Source organism: Sturnira hondurensis, unplaced genomic scaffold (genome assembly GCF_014824575.4).
Source record: "Sturnira hondurensis isolate 20B ecotype Veracruz unplaced genomic scaffold, ASM1482457v3 Scaffold0012488, whole genome shotgun sequence".
Classification (NCBI taxonomy): Eukaryota; Metazoa; Chordata; class Mammalia; order Chiroptera; family Phyllostomidae; genus Sturnira; species Sturnira hondurensis.
Window position 1 is genome coordinate 1,869,441 of NW_028085119.1, and position 19,787 is coordinate 1,889,227.

Sequence of the window (19,787 nt, forward strand, 5' to 3'; positions counted from 1 at the left end):
GCAGTGGCCTCTAGGACAATGACAGAAAAGAACCAGAGCAACCTGAGGGCCAGAAGGACCAGGAAGGGCACAGGGAACTCGAAGCTTGCCGACAGAGTGGCAGGGACCTCCCCCATCTCTTCCAGAGCGGCCCTATTCCTACCTCGGGTAATTATGCTTAGTAAAGAGATTCTTCACACTATTTGTGCAACCTCTGTGAACCTATGTTTATTTCAAAATAAAATGTTTAAGAGAGCATTTCCTTACACTGATTGGAAATCTGTCTTCCTTCCTGTAAGTCAGTCTGTAACCACATACCGTATGACAAGTTTAATCCCTCTTCCACCAGAAAGCTCTTCCAGTATCTGTAACTCTCTTGCCCAGGTCCCTGCCAAGAGTCTCCTTTCTCAAGGACTCTCTTGTCCTGTAGAGCAGGGGGTCCCCAACCTCCAGGGGTCATGGAATGGTACGGCCAGAGCCTGTTAGGAACCAGGCCGAACAGCAGGAGGCCAGCTTGAATGTATTGCACTTGAATCATCCCGAAACCATCTCCCCAACCCCAGTCTGTGGAAAAATTGTCTTCCACAAAACTGGTCCCTGGTGCCAAAAAGGTTGGGGACTGCTGCCACAGAGCATTCATTCAATCAGCAAACATTCACTGAGCACCCACCGTAAGTGTAGGATGTTCTAGACTCGGGGGGTATAGCAGTGAACTATGTTCTTGCTTTGTGGAACCAACACTAAATTATTACACCTGCTAATGTAACAAGCTATTATTAGACTTCCCAGTGGTAATATATTACTAATTTTATCATGCTTATAGCCCACTAAATTCCCAAATTCTTCTTCTTATACATTGCTCAGATGTATACTCAAAACAACTAGGTTATTGGATCCAAATTTCTTTATTTGCTAAATGTTGTATTTTTAGAATCTGCCCTTTTCTTCAGTCTGTCAAGAACTTGTATACCAGTTCTTTCCTACCTCTTAGCACCCACCCTATACATTCTACTATCTTGCTGTCTGTAAATCTGATAAATATACCTCTCTGTATAACCACCTGAATAGGTCACTACAGTGTTGACCAGGACAGCACTGCGGTCACTAAGAACGTACAGCATACGTCACTAGCACGCACCCCAGTAGACAGGGATTCATTACTCAGTGCTACATGACCCCCCTCACTCAGCAAGCCGGGAACCACCTGACTGCACTGTTGTGTCTACACTTGCCCACAAAGACATTATTTGGTTTAGGCCAAACTCCCTCCCAAAGTTCAGATGCGGTACATTTACCAATTTTCCCTAATAATCTTGGTGGGAAAAATTTATTTATTTTTACACTGACATTCCCTATTCACCATGTAAAGACAACAGTGTGGGAATGGCCTGAGGGAGAGAGGGAGAGAGGGAGAGAGGGAGAGAGGGAGAGAGGGAGAGAGGGAGAGAGGGAGAGAGGGAGAGAGGGAGAGAGAGTGAGTGTGTGTGTGTGTGTGTGTGTGTGTGTGTGTGTGTGTAGGCTGGGTAGAAGGGGCAAAGGTGCAAAAATTAGGACAAGTGTAAAAGTATAAACAATAAAATACTAATTTTTTAAAATGAGGAGGTAACAGTTAAAAGGGATGAACTACTGAAGGAGAATAGGTCAGTATCTAGCTTCCAATATGAATCAGAAAGCTTTAAAAGTAAATATTAGGTATACTTTGAAAAAGAAAATCAGTTTATGAGGAGGTACCATTTTTTTAAAAATGCACTTAGTTAAGTCAATTTATATAATTATATGAACTTTTCTACATACTGTACTTTGAACAAGGTATAGCTGAACACTAACAAATTTTCACTGGAAACTGTTTTCTATTGTTAGAGCCAAATAACTTCCTACTAAAAGTTTTTTTTTTTTTTGCTTTCAATACATTCACTGGTAGTTATTTAAAAAAATGGAAATGTTCTAAAATTTCCATAAGTATATTAGAACTTCTATAAATTCTACCATTTATACAAAAAAACAGGTTAAAATCATTTTTTAAAATGCTAATATATGTGAATAAAGCATAGCATAAATTAACATTCAGCACTTGGAAGTGAAATACAAACAAAAAGACAATTCATGAATATGGTAATGACTGCTCTCTGGCACAAAATCTGAAAGCATTTCGTGCATTTTAAGTGAATGTTCAATTTTAAGTTAACTTCCCGAGTATCGTCTTCCAGCTTTAGAATATCCAGCAAAAGTCATTACACAGCCACAGCCTGGGATTCTTGACAACAAGGCAAAAGCTAAGAATACAGTTGATTTTTTTTCTCACTAAGCAGAAAAATTTAACCTGTAACAAGTGCACACAAGTTCATGCAAGGTATGTGTAATACAACTAAGAAAATAAACTAAAAGTACTTCAGACCTATTTGTGTAGAGAAATGTTGTTTTATACTACTTAAAAATTATGTTCATTAAAACCAAATCTCTACTAATTTACACCTTTTATACTAGTAGATATTAAATCTACCTAAAAATAACAAAATGAGATTTACCGCAAAATACTCTAAATTTGCTGCTCTTCGCTAAACTCTCAAAGCAAACACACAACAGTCTTATTTCAATGCTAAGGGAACTAAAAGCACAACCCTTCACCCTGTCTTGCAACATATACAAAACTCGAAAGGTTTTATGAGAATGGACACCCCCAAAACTGGAATTATCCTCAGGAGGACAGACCCCTGGTAATACAAGCTTCCCCCCAAGGTGGATATTCTAGGAGCCCATCGGTATCAGTGCACCAGCTGATGTTGGTGTGAGAGGATGTGTTCAGCTTCAGTGAATTTTTTTGACTCTTTCAACATGTTTGCCCATTTCATGATGGGGGATTTACGCGCACACCTGCCCACACTGTGCTGAGTGAGTGTCTAGCAGTTTCTGACCAATAATGGCATGACCCCCATGCCCAACCCTCCTTATTCACCACAAGCAACTTTTTTTGTTTCCCTAATGAGAAAAGTACTCAAAGGGAAACATTTTACTGATGTGGAAGAGGTCAAACAAACAATGGCAGAAGCACTAAAAGGCATCAACATCGATGCGTTCAAAATGTTTTAAACAATGCAAAAAAAAGGCTCGATAGGTGTATTGCATCAAATAAGGTATTCTGAAGGTGACTAAAGTTTATATTTGTAAGAATAAATACAATTTTTTATAAATACATTCTGGGTGTTTTTTGGTTTCTCCTTATACTTTATTCAGTGAAGATGTCTTAAAACAAGTATTTATATGGACTTGTATCCTATCACGCTACACCTTATTTGCCATGGTTCTTTTGCTCTCAAAATGTACAGTTTTCGAACTGGAGAATGTTAACCTCCAGGGAAATGTCTTCCCTCCAAGCTGCTTACCTGAATATATTTCCACTCTGTTTCACCATTCAGAACATTTGCAACATCTTGGGGGAAATCTTTTCCCTACCAGCTCTGGCATGGATAGCGACACGAGTGTGCCAAAGGGCATTTCCAATGGCCGCCTGAAGACAAGCATCACTAGCCTAAAAAAAAGATTCAGAAGAGATCAGAAAATCAGAAATATTATGTTGATCCAAATTTTTATTTCAAGTATCTCACAGCTTTTCATGGTATAATTTTCATTCCCCTTACCTGAACAAAAGAAATTAAAGTATGGGATGACTGACTGCCCTGCCCAGACCACAAATGTCCATGGAAAAACTGAAACCAAAGCTAACCTTGTGAGTAAAAAGACAAACATTCCTCGGCAGCCTTTGTGCACTGAGTGTTACTGCATTTTGATCTGGAATCACCAGGCAGGTAATCTGATGTACTGACGGAACGCTCGAGTTTGGATCCCCTTTCCACCCGGTCTTCCCCACAGGTGGTCACACAGAACACGGGCTGACTAGTTCCTCACAGTCCAACCTGAAACGGTGCCGCTCCCTGCACAGCAGTCAGACCTCTGGCAGCAGCGGGGGCTCTGCACTCGGGGGCCACACATAGGCCCACGGCAGGGGGTTAAACGGAGAATGAATATGGCCCTGGAGTCAAAGAGCTCAAGGGTGGGATTGGCTCACTCAGGCCCTCCCAACCTCCCATCTGCCAAGACCCTTAAAATAAAAGCTATAAAATATAAAGACAGAAACCAATAAAGGCAAACGTCTCTTTTTTTAAACCAAGCCTGGCAACTTGTGAGGAAGGAAGAGGAAGAAAAACAAAACAGAGAGCAAGGAAATTCTAAAACACCCTGAGGGCTTCAGGGAAGCCTATATAGCCAGGCCTCAAAGAGATTTTAATTTAAAAAAAAAAGTCAAACACCACAAATAGCTCTACTCATTTTTTTAAAAGTTTAATTTCTAAAGGGCATATATACATTTTTATCACTGATCCCCATGTGTGTAAATTTTAACACTAGATATTAACTGAGAAAATTTCCAATATTTAGATTCCCTAAATTTCCAAAGAAAGCTCTCCAATAGGTTATTAGTTTCTTGGTTCTTTGTGCAGTTTATACAGTATAAACCTTCTTATATATGAGGATGAGAAACATAACAAGAGGAAAGGCAGGTGACTGAGTTCTTTCGAAGTGATGGTGGCCTTATCCATCCATTCCAATGCTGTCCTTGGTAAGCAGCATGCAACTAACAGAAACTATCCAAAAATGGAATTTATAGCCATAAAAACAAAAACATCTTCCTTGATAAAACTAACTGGCTCCCATGCAGAGAGAGTAAAAACAATACTTTAGCCTCATGAGGCTCTGATCAAGGAGCCCACCCAGTCGCCCAGGAAGGCCAGCGGCCCCTTCTGAGCACAGACACGCAGAGCACAGGGAGAAGCAATGGCGTTCCCGCCCTTCTGTCGGGGCCCTGCCTACTGACCCGGAACTGCTGCACGGGAACCGCTGCACCGATACTCCCCACCGCCACTCTCACGGGAGGCACAGCCACCAGAAGCCCCGCTCCTCACCCCCAGCTTACGGCCCACCGAGCAGCGTCCCATTTCCCGTCTCCACCGCTGGTGCACCAGACCCTTCTCTTCTCCTTCTGCTCCACCAACGGACAGCCCCCCACTCTCCCCTTTCTAAACTCTACCCCAGCCGAGCGTGGGCACCGGAGCTCTTTCCCCACGCCACCGCCACCGCCTCCCAGGGCCCATTCAGGAGGGAGCCAGGGGCAAGTCTTCCCCAACAAGGGGTCTGCGACTGCTTCAGTCCTGAAATGGGAGAGGTGAGCGCTGGCAGGCTGCCATGGGACACATTCTCATAGAAACAAGTGCAAAGGGTGGTACTATTCATAACAGTACAAACTCTATTATGAATTTTTTTACAGCTGGCCTGTGAAATTTTGAAATTTAGTCCCATTCATGAAATGAACATTACGTATACCAAGTTTATGATCTAAAGAATCTTTATATCTACTTTAAATGACTAAGAAATGACTAAAAAATATTTTCAGACCACAGTGTGGTCTGAAAGTTTAATACTGAATGCTCAACAATAAAGCCGACAATACGTTTAAAAAAATGGTTTTTTTTTACCATTAATTCATTTCACATTTATTCTTAATCTCCTACATAAAACACTGCCACACTAAATGCACATACTATGCACACAAACTAAATAGGCTGATACTCATACTTCCAATGCACAGCAGATAGCATATTTTCACAGTTTCTCTGTAACATGAATTTAATAGTATCTGTTATGAATTCTTTAATATCAGCAGAAAACTTCTGGAAAAGAATAGAAGCATAACTAATTTTGGAAGCTACTGTGTGTAGTTACAGACTGCATTTATTCTGATTTTATATATTCTATTTTAAAAAGTCAGTTACTAAAACTGTTTTTTGAGAAACCTCACCCTTTTCTCAAGCTTTCTGAAAAGGTGTCTGAGACAGGATTCTGCCTGTTTCTAAGCAGCACTGGTCAGCTTACCTGCACAGGTTACCTGCACACTGCATCTTCCACACGATCTCTGGCATTCAATCCTTCAGCCCAAACACTGAGAAGGAACTGTGGAAAGAATGGGTAAATTTAGACTACAGTGCCACCCAGTGGTTGAACAACTTTAAAAGTTTCCTAACACATAAAACAGTATAATTGTCACCTTTAGAGTAAATATCTCAACTGATTACAAATCATCCACTAATATTTAATTAATGAACTATATCTGCTTATTCTGTTATGTATGTTTTCAAGTAGTGCCTTCAGCAATTCATAAACATCCCTATTCTATATTCCTAGCTCAAAGATAATCCATTTCTCCCTAAAGAGAATTACCAAATTACACAAATATCATAACTATTGGATAGAAATACTTTTATTCATATTTCTATTACATATTATAAAATTCACCCATCTAGATTATCAGCCATAATACCATAAGTGCTGTGATAATCCCCCAAGTATGTTGTTATAGTATTTGGACTATTTTCACAATAGAAAAAAATCCAATTAAAAATTCCCACCAAAGGACCTAACTAAAGGAGAAGGAAAGAAAAAAAGGAACAGAAATAAAAAAAAAAAACTATGACCCACACCCTCCCCCGACCTTCCCCCACCCCAGAAAACCACCTTGGTGCCTTGGGTTTACCTGTACAAAGAGCACCTAGGGGCAGATAAACAGGGGAGGCTGAGGAGAACATAGCCCCCAGTGGCATGGCCTCTGCAGTCCTATACAGAGAGGCTGACTCCAAGAGAAAACTCTGGTTCATAACTAGTTCCCATGCCCTACCTAGTTCCACATCATTTCCTCAACAGACTCAGAATCTGGATGACTGATATGCTACACTTAAACTGTAAATGTAAGTAAAAGCATTTACCGCATTTAAATTGTGTGGTCTGAACACAAATAAGTTGTAAATAAATGCTGAAATAAATCTGGAATTTGCATACCCTCTAAGAAAACTGTTTACTAAAGACAGAAATGCTGAGAAGGAAGATGGAATGAGCCTATCATGACAAGACTAAGCAGCTGTCTGCAGAACTGAGAAAATGAACAGTCTCTGAACGGTTACTCATGTGTTTGCTCTTTTCACTGGCAATGTCTTCCTCCCTCCTTCCTTGCCTCACTGTCATCACCCCTCATAAAAGCTTCCAGAACTCTCCCTTCACTACACTACTTCTTAGCATTTAAAAAAAAAATAGAACTCTCCAAACTTCTTGTTCATTCCATTGCTGTAATTCTTTTCTTTGTGTTTATGTTAGTAAGTCAGCTTTAAAGAAGTGTCAGAGGAACATAAATATACAGTCTTCAATTAACTTCCACATCCAAGTACAGAGGAGCATCATAAACAGCGCGCATGCCAGAAATGCTTACTGACCTTCCCTTCCCACTCTTTAACGATCGACAGTCCAAAACTATAAACCAACCCAAACGTCCTCCTTTCTCAGCCTAACGGCACACAGCTTACAGAACTTACAGAACGTGGTGGTGATGCCCACGTCTCTGTGGTCCTCACCTTTCCCTGGAGACTCTCCCAAGGCCTGAGGAAAAACAACGCCCCTGCTCATGAGCGAAGAGCAACCACTGAACGGATGTGCTATCAACGCCAGTCTGAATGTTATCAATGCCAGTCTAAAGGTGGCCTTTTATTACGAAACTGTCTAATTGCTATTTGAAAACCTGATGGAATTTCTAGATAAATGTTTTTAAAAACACTGATTTGCCATTTAAATTGTGAAAGCACGTTATCTTCATGGATCAAAAGACAGAGACTGGGCAAGGGGAGTGGCTGCTAATGCACAGGAGATTTCTTCTCAGGGGAACGAAACTCCTTTAAAATTAGATTGTGGTGATAACTGTACTATACTCATACTAAAAACCACTGAATTGCGTGTACACTTTAAATTAGTAACGTTTAGGGCATGCAAACTCCTGCCCTAGCAGGTGTCAGAGCTGGCAATGAAAGGAAAAAGGACACTAATAGTTTACATTTTATTAAGTATTAAGAGCTTTAATTAAGCCACACTGTTTGCTATTTGGGTGATACAACATTGCTCACAATTGAGATTATAAACATCACTCCACATTCAGCACACTGGCAAAAGTTAGAAAGCAAAAGACTGGCCAGTGCTGGAAAAAATGAAGGGATGTAAGAGACACCCTGCTGGTGGGGTTCAGACCGGAGTGGTGGTGTGCAACATTATTCACCGCAGAGCTGTCTGTGCGGGTGGGGAGCTGGAGTAACCTAGTTGTCTGTCATTGCAGGACTGAGAGTGGGGGACAAAAGCCAAAGGCAATGAATACCACAGGGTATGAACTATTACTTAGCAGTTAAATGCATAGATTTAGCTGTACATAACGCATCAAGATTGGCTATTAAAAACATAGTTCAAAGTATAAAAAGGAAAAGTAAAAAAAAACAGGAAGAAGAATTTCACAGTACAATGCTATTTATGGAAATAACATTCACACAAAACACTGCTGGTTTTAGAAGACCACCAACAAGTAAAACAATGTACATCAAACATCAGAATGACTGCTTTTGAAGACAGGAAGTAGGGGAATGCGGGCAGAGAATGAGAAAAAAAGAGGTAATAAATAAAAAGCATGGAACAAAAGGAGAGCCTCTGTGATGACCAGAGACAGCAGTGTGCTCTGCACTGAGCAGACTGACGAACTCCACCATCTGTGGCAGGGAGTGAGAGGTGTGATAGGGGATGAGGTAGAGCGAGTGTAGCAGTCACCCCTAACTCTTCAACGTGGCGTTTTTTAAACGAAATTTCAAATCATTCTGTGTGCCTTCCTCTCCAGGTTCCTTACTGCCGCTCAATCTTATCCAAAGCTGCTTTCAGATCACTCTGCAATCCCTGAGAAAGGTGAAAGTTAAACGCAGTATGAAATTTCACCAAGGTTTCACTTAATTTTTTACCACTAGTAAGTGTACTTCATCTCAGATGACTGGTGGAGATGGAGGAGTCAGTAAACACCGTCCCTGCTCGTCCCCTGACTGCAAGGCAATCACAGTTAAAGGACAGCCTGCCATCACGGAGAACCACCTGTGGACTGCTGTGAATGCCAACAGTATAACTACTGTCTCATCTATACCACAGGCTATCACCACGTCTCTAACAAGCAGCAAATTCCACATTCTAGTCACATCCAGCTTGTGAACATTTAATAAAAACGGGAGCCTTAAAACTGGATCCTTACTGTACACCATTTATAAAAATTAACTCAAAATGGACCAATGATGTAAACGTAAGAGCTAAAATGATAAAACTCTTAGAAGGAAGCATAGGGAGGGGGCAGCTTCATGACACTGGATTTGGGAATGCTTTCTTATTTACACCAAAGCACACACCGCAACAAAAATAGGTACGTGGGACCTCATCAAAATTAAAGAACATTTATGCCTCAAAGACCTGATCAACAGAGTGAAAAACATAACCTACGGAAAGGGAGAAGGTATCTGTAAATCGTATATGGGACAAAGGCTGATATCCAGAATACACAGAAACTCCTACAACTTAAGAACAAAAAACAACACACGTGATTAAAAATGGGCAAAGGACCTGAAAACTTGCAAAGGTTCAATAAGCAAATGAAAAGATGCTCCAACCAACTGTGCCACTCGGCCAGGGAAGCTTTTTGTTTTGCAGGTGGGTTTTTTTTGCTGTGCTTTTGTTTGACAGAAGCTTTTTAGTTTGATAGAGTCTCATTCATTTATTTTTGCCTTTACTTGCTGTTCAGTCTATATAGTCCCTAATTTGGAGGCTTGTTACTATCCATAGCTCTTATTCCACTGATGACTGTGCTTAACTAAAGATGATGCCTTATTTTACCAGCAAGAATTTTAACAGTACTTCAGGACCACCCCCTCAGGTATTTAGCACTATGGTCCAAAGCTCATTCGCTCAGGCAATGACCACCAATGGATGCTAAGACCATCACAGGAAAGGTTGACAGTGGACAATGGAAAGGCCAAGCTGCTAACCAGAGCCCTGATCAAGCCTGGCACCAAGACAACATTTTGTTTTATACTGTGTGAACATTTTGTCCTGTGTGATACATGTAGAAGGTACATGCTGATACAGTATTCCTGCCAAAAAGGTCAGTGTGAACCTAATCAAACACTCGGGGCTACCGCCAAGCTCACCAGAAATGAAGGAAACAGAGGAACGAGGTAAATAACACCCCCGGGAAACAATCAAACACTAAAGTCTTACAAAACCACCCCCAGTTTCCCCAACAAATAAACAACATCCAAGAGGGGCAGATCTAAGGGAATAAAGATGTTTACAATGAAAAGAAACCAGGAGTCAAAACAAACAGATGAATGACTGTGACTGTGCTCTGTGTGGGGCTGATTTGAACAAATTAACTATAAAAAGATATGTATGTGTATATTTTAATTCAATTGCAGATAGCTGAATGTGAAAGGAGTATTTGATGATATCAGGGGCCTAATTTTAATTTTGTTATGTGCCATTTTGTTTATATAAAAACATGTTCATGTTTTCTAGAGTTACAAATGTATTAAGCAAAGAGCAGACAGGGGCTCATTATACAATTATGTTTTCAGGAATGTTTAAAACTTTCATAATAAAATATATTAAACATTTTAATATATTTAAAGTACATTTAATATATATTAAAATACATTAACTCAATAAACATCTACCACACACCTAGTACAGCTTTATAGATGTAACGATGGAGCTAGACCTGGGCTAAGGAACTGATGCTACCATCTGAGTATCAAAACCACCCTGACGTCCTGGCTGGCGTAGCTCAGTGCATTGAGCGCAGGCCTGAGAAGCAAAGGATCACAGTTCGATCCCAGTCAGGGCACGTGCCTGGGTTGCAGGCTAGTTCCCAGCAGGGGATGCGCGAGAGGCAACCATACATTGATACTTCTCTCCTTCTCTCCTTCCCTTACCCTCTAAAGATAAATAAGTAAAATCTTAAAAAAACAAAACCCAAAAGTACCCTAAGAAAGGTGGGGACAAATAACATGAATCTCGTGGTAGAGGGGAGACACATTAAGAATTAGAAAGGTGACAACCCCATCACTCAGTCTCATGAGTAAGAGGCAGGACTAGAACTCTGTTCCTTAAGGTCTTTGTACTATCCCGCAGCCCAAGCTACAGTTCTCCACGCCCAAAATGTTATTTTGGCATCACAAATTGTTCCTTTGACTATGTAGCAGGTAATTGCCATATTTTAAATAAATACGCTGACAAACACATATGATGTCCTCTCAGAAAGAACAGATATACAGCAAGAAAGTAAAGGACTCAGCAAGCCAGAGTCCATGAACTAATCTATAACTAACATCTTTTACTCCCATGTCTCAATTTCATTGAACACACTGAACAACATTTTAAGCCTAGATAATCAATTCTCAAAACACGGTTCACGGACTTGCAGCAGTTTCTTAGACCAGGCCCAAATTACAACTAAGTTACAGAACCACCGTCACTGAGATCCGCCTAAAGAAGAGATGAACAGGACCCTATAAATAAGGATCTAGAGAAGTCACTGCTATGTGACTGGCAGGAGGAGAGAGACATGGAGCCCACTGTGCTGCGGTTCCAAATCAGGAAGGATTTCTCGGATGCAGAGGGCCCCCCCCTGTAGAGTGAGGGGTCCAGCCTCACACCAGGTTCTTAAACCTGGGACACCAGTGCCGGGAAGGAGCTCCAATAACATCTGCCTGTGAAAACCAGCAAGAACTGCTTCTGAGTAAGAAAGAGGACTAATGAAGACCAAGACATGCTCTTAAAGGGCCTGAGCACAGACCCCCTTACTTGTAAACTCTCTCACCCTGGGCTCCAACACATAGGCAGCAACTCACAAGTACAGGGACATACAGGGAGGAATTAAACTGACTAAATTCAGGGCAAAGGCTGGAAGGGCAGAGGTAAGGGCAAGTCTCTCCTGGGAAGGACCAACTGTCAGGTGCCAAATCTGAGCTCTCCACTGACATAGCTGAAACTGTTCAGCCAGCACTGGTGATTCCTTGAGACCCCGTCCCACCAAATCGCGCACCTGGCTGGAGCCACTTGTGGAGGCCTTTCCACACCCGCAGCTTTTCTCGGCAGGTGTTGAAGATGTCCCTAAAATCTTTCAGAGGTCCAAAAGTACCAGACAAACAGTGGTTGGCCTCCGTGTGGCCTGTACCCCTTGCTAAGCAAGCCTGAGCCTGGCTGAGTCTCGACTTGCATTGTAACTTCCGTAAGGTGGCCCTCAACCTGGCAAATAACGGACCTAATTTGCCAGGAGCCCACTGTGGAGCCCACCAATGAGTCCAAGGCTGACATTAGTGGTAGCTCACCTCAGTTCACAGCACGGCCTCTCCCAAGTGCCTCCAAGCCCAGTACAAGCAGCAACCAAGCACAGATCACTTTGTAACTCCCACCGGGTGGCCCTGACCAGGGCCCAAAAGGAAGCTGAATTGACCTGCGCTGGAGCCCCTCTTCAGAGGCTCCGGAACTGACATACCTAGTGGCTGGCTTCAGATGACACCTGAGCACTGCACCACAAACAACACACAGGAAAGGTAGACTTAACTGGCACCAGAGGCCCCCGAAAACAACTCCCATTTCATGCAGCCAGATCCCACATAACAGCTTGTCTGCTGTAATCATTTTTAGCCCTCACAGCCAGTCAGCCTGAAGGTCAATCCTATTCACAGCTGTGTCAACAGCAATCAAGTCTCAAGTACAAAAGAAGGGCACACATAACTCACACAGGGGACAGGGGACAGGGGACATCCCTGGAGCATGTGGCTCAGGTGATAAGGAGACTCCACCATTAGGTCTCACAGGACACAGACTATGCAAAGCCCCACTGCCAAGAGTGGGAGACAGAGGAGATCTACCTAATATATAGAAACACGGGGAATCACCCAAAATGAGACCAAGAAACACGTCCCAAAACAAAGAACCAAACAAAACTTCAGAAAAAAATTAAAGAAAATGGAGATAAGCAATGTACCAAGTACTGAATGTTCGAAACACTGAAACAGTGGTTATAAGGATGATCAATAACTTAGGAGAAAAATAGATGATCTCAGTGAGAACTTCAACAAAGAGACAGAAAACATAAGAAACAGCCAGTTGGAAATGAGAACACAGTAACTGAAGTGAAAAATACATTAGAGGAAATCATCAGCAGAGTAGATGGAGCAGAGAGGAGCAACTCAGTCATCTGGGAGACAAAATAGCAGAAAACACCCAACGGGAACTGCAAAAGGAAACGACTCCAGCCCTGCCCAGTGTGGCTCTGCTGGTTGAACATCATCCCGCGAGACAAAAGGTCGGCGGCTGGATTCAGTCAGGGCACAGGCCTGGGCTGCAGTGTCAGGCCCTGGTCTGGGCATGTACAGGAGGCAACTAATTGATGTTTCTCTTTCTCACATTGATGTTTCTCTTCTACTCTTTCTCTCTCCCTTCCCCACTCTCTAAAAATAAATAAAATCTTTTTAAAAAAAGAAAAAGAAAAAAGAAATTAAAAAATGAACATAGTTTAAGGGACCCCGGGACAGCATTGAGTATACCAACATTTGCATCATAGGGCTACCAGAGAGAGACCAAGGGGTTGAAAATGTAACTGAAGAAATAATGACCAAGGAATCCAAGATGATGCAGAGTAGCTGGAAGTTTCATCCACTTGCTCCCAGCCTCACACCCGTCTTGCAGCTAAACCACAGAGCAATCAACTCAAAAATCCAGGTGAGTGTGAGTGACAGTTTGTGAGTGGAGCGAACGTGTATGCAGGCCAAGTACGTAGGTGCACGTGAAGTGTTGCCCAACCCCTTCTGGTGGAGCAGCTGCCGCTGTTGCTGCCCAGCTCGGTGCTTCTGGCCGTGGAGATTGGTGGCAGGAGCCATTTTGAGGAATTTTAAAATACCAAGGAATACGTATAAAGGACCCAAAGACAAAGGCAATGGAGGGAAGGATTGAATGTGGGAGGTGGGAGGTAGGTAGGGCAGGGGAGAGTAATGGGGGAAAAATAGGAACAACTATAACTGAACAACAATAAAAAAAAAAGCATTCAAGGAGAAAAAAAACCACATGCATCCTGATTTGACTCATTATTAGCAATAAAAATATTTGTAAATTGAAAAAAAGAATATCCCTACTCAGGAAGAAGCCCCCAGAGGGCCCGCACCTGGGTGCCCAGACTTGTCTCAGTGCCCTCCCCCGCCCTGGGCAGAGCTGCGCACCACCCCGCCACCAGAAGCCAGGATCTGGGGACTGTGGTACTTACTGGGGAGGGAGCTGTCACCTCCCTGACCCAGGGCCCAAGGCAGAGTCTGACTGAGGCAGCAGAGACCACCCAGGGAGCGCAGTGGCACAGCTGCGGCAGCTCAGGGCAGGAGCCAGAGGCTGACTCACTGGAGGGAAGGGGTGCTCGCACCCCCAGCCATAGCCCCACGTTGTGATGTAGCAGCGGGACTCTTCCCCCCGCCCCCATCAGGACGATGTGAGACCTGAAAGAAGACAGCGGGTACAGAACACAATCTATTAATTTGGGAGAGAAGGAAGAGGCCTGGGTGTGAGAGAGAAGGGTGGACAGGCGGCCTCTAGACAGGACAGCTGTCACAATACAATCTAACAAAATAGTTTCAAATGAAGTTAAAGACAACTAAGTGGTACTAGAGCCATTGAATGGAAAAACCATAACGGACTTTTTGGCCAAATACACATACACATACACACACACACACACACACATACACACACACGCTATGTGTTTTATAAAACTTCAAGGAGCTGATGGATACTCTTTTTAAAAAAGATTTTATTTATTTATCTTTAGAGGGGAAGGGAAGAAGAGAAGGAGAGAAATATCAATGTGTGGTTGCCTCCCGTGAGTCCCCTGCTGGGAACTGGCCTGCAACCCAGGCATGTGCCCTGACTGGGAATCAAACCGTGATTGTATGGGTCGCAGGCCCGCACTCAATCCACTGAGCTACACCAGCCAGGGCAGAAGCTGATGGATACTCTTGAGTCCATCCAAAAGGCTCAGATGGTAACTGAAATCTAGAGGTTAATATTAAATTAAGAGAATATTCAATGTGAAGAGAGAATGGCCTAAGCCTGAACTTTAATGAAAACTAACATTTACAGGACAAAAAATAAACAACAAAAAACAAGCAAACAAGCAGATGCAGCCTGTCAGAGAGATCAAGAACACACAGCCTGAGAAGCCGAAGGAAAAACAGGAAGCTGTAGCGGAAGAGACGCCAAGGGAAGAATGAAGGATGAGCACCAGGGAAGAGTGTCCAGTGCTGTTGTCAGTCACAAAAATGAAGGTCACTGGTGTCCCTGATTAGAATGGAGTCAGTATAGCTGTGGGGGCAGAATCCAGTTTCTATTAGGTGAAGAAGTGAGTGGGAATTAAGATCTATTTTAAGAAGCTTGGCTACAAGGAAGAAAGGAGAGTTGCTAAAAAAAACAAAAACAAAACACTTTTTTAAAGGTGGGGGAGACATCTGTATGTTTCAGAGCTGATGGGGATAAGCCAGTACAGAGATTAAAGACACGGGAAGAAAGGGAGAAGGTGATATTAAGGTTCCTGTGATGATAAAAAGGATGAGCTGGGATCCACTGTGCAGGTGGAAGGTCTGGCCCAAGCTGTAACCAATACCTCACTCATCTTAACAGAGGAAACAAGGAGGGATTCCTTGCCTGTTGGCTTCTTTTCTCTCTGTGAAGTTGAATGCATGTTCCTCAAAGAAAATGATCAAGCATTACTTCCTTAGTCCTCTGTGGCACAGTGCAGTATCATGCATTCAGGAAACATCTTTTCCCCCCATATAATAATGGGGAAAAAGCTATTTCTACACAAAGCCCACCCTCATAACCACAACTAATAAAACTGCTAATTATGACCCAAAAGTCCTGTTTCCCACATAAATGAGGCACTGCTGATGATTCACCAACCCCAGGGCTCCAAAGCTCTGGCATTGGAGCAATTAACTCGAAGTAGTTACACCAGACAGAACTGTTTGGGGACAGGTGTTAGGAGGCTTATCTTAGGAGCTTCTCCAGTTTAACAAGAGGCACTCACAAGGTATTTAATTTTCAACTCTCAGGCTAACAATAAAGAACTGGGACACCACCAGAAATGACCAAGATGAGGAGGCTCTCCTGCAAGAACAACATACAACAGAGATGGGGGCTTCCCAGCTACAGATACAGCAATGGAAACAGTTCAGGGATCTGCAACCAACATTAAAAAAAGAAAAAAGAAATAGAATGAGTTAAAATAACAAAACGAATGATAGAATCTCATGTAGTTAAGGTAAGAATTGTTTCATGAAACTTTTCATATACATACCAACAAAATATAAGAATGTACTTCTTACTGTGCTGGAGCAGTGAAAAAAATATTAAAGTTACTGGCACTATGATGCAGAAAGCCAAAGACTAAAAAGCAATTGTTTCTATTCCGCTATAACATTATACAGCTACAAATCTATGTACAAAAAGTAAAGGGTCTAGTTACACATTTTATCATACACTCGTGCCTTGGAGACACTGTGGGTTTGCTCCAGACAAGCGCAATCAAGTGAGTATTGCATTAAAGCAAGCTGTAACTGTTTTGCTGGTGGAGAGTCTTGCCTTAAATTTGCAAAAAAAAAAAAAAAAGCAACACTTGTGAAGTGCAATAAAGCAAAGCACAATAAAATGAAGTATGCCTGTATTATTCAAGAACACTCACCTATCTGATTAGGCAAATGTGTGCATTGCAAACCTGGAGGGAAAGCTCAGCTTTTCGTGATTCAATTTTGCCTCTAAAGTACTTAGATTTTTCAGCATCCTGGTCCTACTCACATCAATCATGCATTCCAACATCTAAATTACTTTTTCAGATACTCTCAAAGCACTAAAGAAAAATATCACTGAAGTAGAGATAAAAATACTTGAGTTACAAATATGAACAAGCTTTCCCCCTTTATCTGCTAAATAATACTTTATTTAATGAACTCCATCCACCAAATAATCCCAATTTACTCACGTCTCACCATATACATTAATCTTACGTTACATCCAATATCTAAGCAGATGTTCTCAATGTGTGATCCACAGACATGGGATCCTAAAATCCTTTGTGCGGGTTTGTGAGGTCAAACATCTTTTCAGCGCTAAGGTACTATTTGCCCAGACAGTTGCACTGAGCATGAAAAGCAAGGGTAAGTCTCCTGAGCCTTGCCGAGCATCCACACAGCACTTCTCATTTATACTGAAGCATATATGAGTGTCTGGAAGTATACATAAATGATGACTGTCTGGAAGGAAAGCACTTGTGCAATTAAGTTACAAACTAAGTCAGCCGCTTTTTTCATGGAATATTATTTTTACATGAAAGAACACCAGCAAACGATAGTCATTCAGACTTAGTCAACTTTCCAAAAGTTAACAAGATGAACCTGCCACTTCTGGCAAACAACTGATAGCATTACCTGCCTATGATAAAATGCCAGCTTTTGAGTGAAAATTAAAATTGTGGAGCTGTTAGATCTGTCCCCACAAGCTTGATGGTGTACCAATACTTAAGGATGTTTGTCATGACGTCACTGGTGATATTAAATAACGTGGTTTTTAAAATACGATGTAATGAAATACATCAATATTTGGAAGTCGTGCGTAACCCAGTAAACCATTATCATCAAATAATAAACGAATTAATACAATATATACATGTTTTTAAAGATTCTCAGCTTCAACCTCCAACACAGTAAATATCGATAAATCCATAAACAAAAGCCCTTTGAGATCCTCAATAATTTGTAAGAGTGTGTAGGGGTCCTCAGACCAAAGGCTTTCAGAACCAGTGATCTAAGTTATTGTTATGCAATACAGTAATGGAGATCAACTTATGAAAGTTTCCAAGTCACATAATTCTTTTTCCTCTTTAGAATTCCACTGTTTCCCCAACACGGTTTCAGCCTTCCTGGCAGTGAACAGGCTTTTCTGTGTGTATGGTATGGGGTGGGGGTTGCGGGGTAGGGGAGAGAACGCAATACAAAACCGGTTTTACCAGTAGGAAGGAATTTAAAAACTAATTCTGAGTCGGCCCTTCCTCTACGCTTCGGCTGGGCAAAAACCGTTAGGAAACCACAGACGTGAACGACCAGAAGAACCGGGGCAGAATTCCGACAGGTGAGAGTGTGAATCAGGGACAATTAGGGAAACTGCGAGGGAATAGCGGGGAGCTACGGGAAAGGTTGCCAAAATCTTGACTTTTCCTGCAACTCCCCCACATAACTCCCTAAGGCTCCCGAGTGAAAAGGATCACCGGTGGACCTGTAGGGGCGCCTCCAGGTAAGGGGGGGCCCTCTGGTTAAGCCCCCCGCCCCCAGAGTCCTCTCCGGAGTGGTGGACAGTACAAGGTCCCTCGCTCCCAGCCTCCCCTCTCCGCAGCCGCTACACCACCCCGCGCCCACGACCACAGACTGCTCACCACCAATAGAGTCAAGCCCTCCGCCAGCTGCTGCAGTCGGAGGATCTCCGAACTCGGAATACCCATGCTACTCGGGTTTAAGCTCGAGTTTCCCCTCTGGCTCCACCCGCTAAGCCTCATCCAGCCCCGAGCCGCGAGCCCACTGGAAAATGCAAACCCAAATACTGGGAGAAAACAACAACACAGGCCACTTCCGGCAGAAACTGAGGCGAGCGAGAGGGAAGAGCTCTCCCGCACGCCTGTTGTAGACGAAGGCGCTATGCATTAGCGTCCCCTGGCGGCGCCCTCCGGAAGTGCTCCTGTACTTCCCACTACTACAGCTACAAGTGAAGTGAATTGAAACACGAAATCTTGAATCGTGTGGAGTTCGACATGCTTCATTTTTAGATGTCATACGTGCTTGTACTTGCCAGCCTAGTTCAGGCCCAAAAACTTCTTTGAAGAACACTTCAATTATGTTAAATAAGGCCAGATTCTTACTTATTATACCAGAAGTTCACATCAGAGTTTCTCAAGTTTCCTTCTTGCCAAAATTGATGTAGTACTAGACCTAGAGAGTGAGAAAAATCTGAACAATACTACAAGCTCATTAGTACAAAGTAGAAGGGCAGTGTTCATTGCTAGCCTGTTAAATTCTCTGTAAAGTTAAGCAACTAGGCCCAATGCGTCTTTCCTTTCTCAGTCCTAGATTGTTTACAGCTTAGTGCTAATTGAACATTTACTCCAAGCTGAAATGACCTTTTTGGCCATGTGTTCAGCAGTAACATTTTTCAGCGACATGATTGGAGACCATCAGAAATTATTTTGCTTTTAGTCGAATCCAAGAAGAAAAATAAATTATGGAGAAAAATTACATCAGAGATTTTAATTTAAAAAAAAAACCCTAAACACGGTTTACAATGCATTTCTTTTTGGTTGTGTGCCATTGAATCTAATTTTTTCAATTCTACTGATAATCACTGAACAATATTTGCTGTGTTAGTTTTTCCTGCTCAAAAGGAAAGAAATATTCTCAGTTGATAATGGGTAAAATGGCTTATCAAAATCAGAGAGAATTGTTCAGTTCAATATGTTTTTTACTATATATGTGTGCGTGTTGGTTGTATTGTGTCCAAAAGGTATCTGATTTTTGCCAGAAATAAGTTAACTCTCTCTCTCATCTATGATGATTTTCTGATTTTTAGGGCTCTTAAAAGCTTAAGATACTTCACAAAGAAAAGGTCCTTGAGCTAATAAACATGCTAACATTCTCACATGAATATGTTTCTTGAGTCACTTATAATACAATAAGCAAATAATCATTTATTAGGATTTTCCTGACTTAGGGATTAGCAATTATGACCCATAAACCTGGAAGACTGCCACAAAGGCTAGTATCAGGGAAGTCTACAGAGAATGC

At 42.2% G+C, this 19,787-nt stretch overlaps 1 long non-coding RNA gene across 2 annotated transcripts; it reads right to left on the reverse strand.

Annotated features, from left to right (window-relative positions):
- Nucleotides 1-3,270: 3,270 nt before the first annotated feature.
- Nucleotides 3,271-18,592, reverse strand: LOC118997133 (uncharacterized). 2 transcript variants are annotated; one of them, XR_005068620.1, is made up of 3 exons: nucleotides 18,389-18,592; nucleotides 5,902-5,979; nucleotides 3,271-3,505 (listed from the first exon to the last, which is right to left on the reverse strand). It is a non-coding gene; the product is annotated as an uncharacterized LOC118997133 (long non-coding RNA). The 2 variants fall into 2 exon arrangements; XR_005068619.1 differs by having other exon boundaries at nucleotides 5,823-5,979.
- Nucleotides 18,593-19,787: the final 1,195 nt, after the last annotated feature.